The sequence below is a fragment of the Frankliniella occidentalis genome, unplaced genomic scaffold, assembly GCF_000697945.3.
Source record: "Frankliniella occidentalis isolate FOCC.00 unplaced genomic scaffold, Focc_3.1 Scaffold59, whole genome shotgun sequence".
Taxonomy (NCBI): domain Eukaryota; kingdom Metazoa; phylum Arthropoda; class Insecta; order Thysanoptera; family Thripidae; genus Frankliniella; species Frankliniella occidentalis.
The window spans coordinates 986,395-988,965 of record NW_026267189.1 but is presented as its reverse complement, the minus strand read 5'-3'; the positions used below and the strand labels follow the sequence as shown (position 1 = coordinate 988,965).

The window sequence follows — 2,571 nt, the reverse complement described above, 5'->3', positions numbered from 1 at the left end:
CCGGCGGCGCGCGGAGCGGACGGACCACCCCTCGGATAGGCTCGGCTCCGGCCCCGCTCGCCTCGGCTTTCGGCTCGACTACCACGAGCCGTATGACGACGAGCGACGACCAGGAGCGCCGGCAAAGCGGGATATTTTTTGGAATTCTAATTTTCAACCAGGGCGAGAAAAAAAAAAAACAACCCTCGAAACTTGCGCGTGTGGTTGCGTGCGCACGTGTGTGTGTGTGTGTGTGTGTGTGATGTGTATGTGTGGATCCTAGCCACAAAAAGGACTTAATTCTTCCGCAGTGTGGGAGAAAATAAATGCAAACAAAACTAAAGGGAAGTTCGGCAGCGGTAGCGTCGGCTGCAGTGGTAGTGGTGGTGGTGCAGCTGCTGCCAGAAGACTTTCATCTCTTTCATATTGGATGAACGGTCTGCAGTGCGGATCGGGCTGAGTGGTCCGTGGTCCGTGAAGAGCGGCCGTGCGGCCTGCACCACCTGCGGTAAGCACTCTCCGTCCGTATGCATGGCCTGGGGTCGAGCGGGGGGTGAACTACACTGTAAATAAAATAGTTGTGATGACAATGAGAATATCATGGCTAGGTATTTTTAGAACTATAATTTCATCACGGATTTTTCGACATTCATGAAAAGAAAATATTCAACTGCAAGTTGAATAATTGCAAGTGATTATCTCTGAATTTCTGCGCTTGTAAGTGTTCGAGTTTATCGAGCACAGCACTTCCCATACAGTCAGGGTGAAATAACTGAATTCAACTTTACATCAATGCCAAAATTTCCTTTGAAACAGCGAAACCATTTTTTGACGTCAAATAAAAGGTACGTTTTTCTGGGGGTTGGGTAGCGTACACGTTGTAATTGTTTGCGTACGAAATCACACAAGAAATGACCGAGGGGTTTGACAAGTTGACAACCTGTGCACTGAGAAAAATGTTTGGTTACCACGACCGAAAAAATTGGCTGTAGTAAACTGAAACATGTTGTTTAGTCAGTCCCCTGAGTTAACCATCTCTGTCGTATCATCCAGTGTATTTAGATGGAGCGTCTAAACGCTCAGCCAGCATGTGCAAAATGTCTTGTGGTTGTGACTGAGGGGGCAGACTGAACACTAATTTAGTTTACAGCAAAACCAAAGTATTTTTCTCCGTGCGCTCTCCTACAATGCTAGACGTACTCCGGACTCCAACTGTACTCCGAGCGCTGAGGTTTAGAATGTATAACAAAGTTTACACCCTCGCACACTGTTAAATTCCTACAAAGTATTCGCTTTGCAGAGCTGCGAAATATTTTGCTCCTTTGTGACTACGAAGCATTTACTTCGCAATTACAAAGTGATGCTTTGCAATTGCGAAGCAATGAAAACGCTGCAAAGCATCGCTTTGCAATTGGAAAGTGTCACTTCGTAATTGCAAAGCATCCCTTTGTAATTGCGAAGTAAATGCTTCGTAGTCACAAAGGAGCAAAATACTTCGCAGGAATTTAACAGTGCATACAGCATGTTTAAGTTTCCCTTTTGCGACGATGTCGTTGAAATCCCCCGGGGTTACAGCCGCCGGCGGAAGTCGTGTGACCTCTGACCTGTGGTTATCTATCTGTGAGGGCTCGTGGTCCAGAGCCCCCCCCCCCCTCCCCTCCAGGTGCTCGTGCGGCGCTGTGGACCGGACGTAACGCGCTGCCCTTCCTGGCCGAGATGTGGCAGCCCCCGCGTCAAGGCCCCGATACACTACACGTCACGACGTCCACGACGTCCGGTCCCCTCAACTTCCCCACCCCTATTCCCACCTTTTCGCTGTCATGACAGCCGCCCCTGACGCTTCAAAGCGATCAATTTGAGATGAACCACTCTGTTAAACATAGTCGTGTATATAGGAACGCAGATACTTCTCTGAGGTGACACAAGTGTTATTGAGAAAGAACGAATAATTTCTCTTGTAAATAGTAAATTGTTATCATGTAACAGTGTAAATTTTTGCACAACAAATTAATGTCGTACAACAACAAAAAATGTTAGTTTAAATTCAACCACAAGTTATCTTTATTACTTTCCAATATCATTTTGTAGGGTGCAGACTTGGTTTGAGCCCCCCTTGCTAGGCGTAATGCATGCATAGTCTATGTCCAGGCTGTCCCTGCCTGGTGCTTTTAATCGCTTTCAGCGGTTGGCGCAGCAGACCCCACTGGAGGTCACACCACAAACTTGACACAAGATATGGTCACCATCGCACCACACAAGAGACACGCACACTTGAAATGTAACACAATAGTTTTTCCCATAAAGTGACAAATTTGTTTATCTTTCGGTGGACAAAAATTTTCCAATGACATTGAAGAAGTGTAAAGGCAATATCACAAGGCTATCTAGGCTGTTATTGAAACTTTATCGCTCCCGTATGCTGTAATGTCATGCGTTACATTTAGCGCAGCCACCCTTATCGCATGGCGCTCGGACAATCCAGACGGACCTTTTATCAACAATTCTTCGGAAGCCGTATCCCCATGAATCCGTATATACCGTAGCAGCGCTGCCCTTGGCTTTCTTCCTGTTCCCCCGCGCCCCCCCCCTTCC

At 47.1% G+C, this 2,571-nt stretch overlaps 1 protein-coding gene across 1 annotated transcript in view; it reads left to right on the top strand.

Moving 5' to 3' along the window:
- The window catches only part of LOC113216769 (cephalotocin receptor 1-like), a 113,568-nt gene continuing 110,997 nt past the window's right edge, over window positions 1-2,571 (top strand). Inside the window, exon 1 of the mRNA XM_052267801.1 lies at window positions 1-487. The gene's annotated coding sequence lies outside the window, so the exon portion shown is untranslated. The remainder of the gene's footprint in view (window positions 488-2,571) is intronic.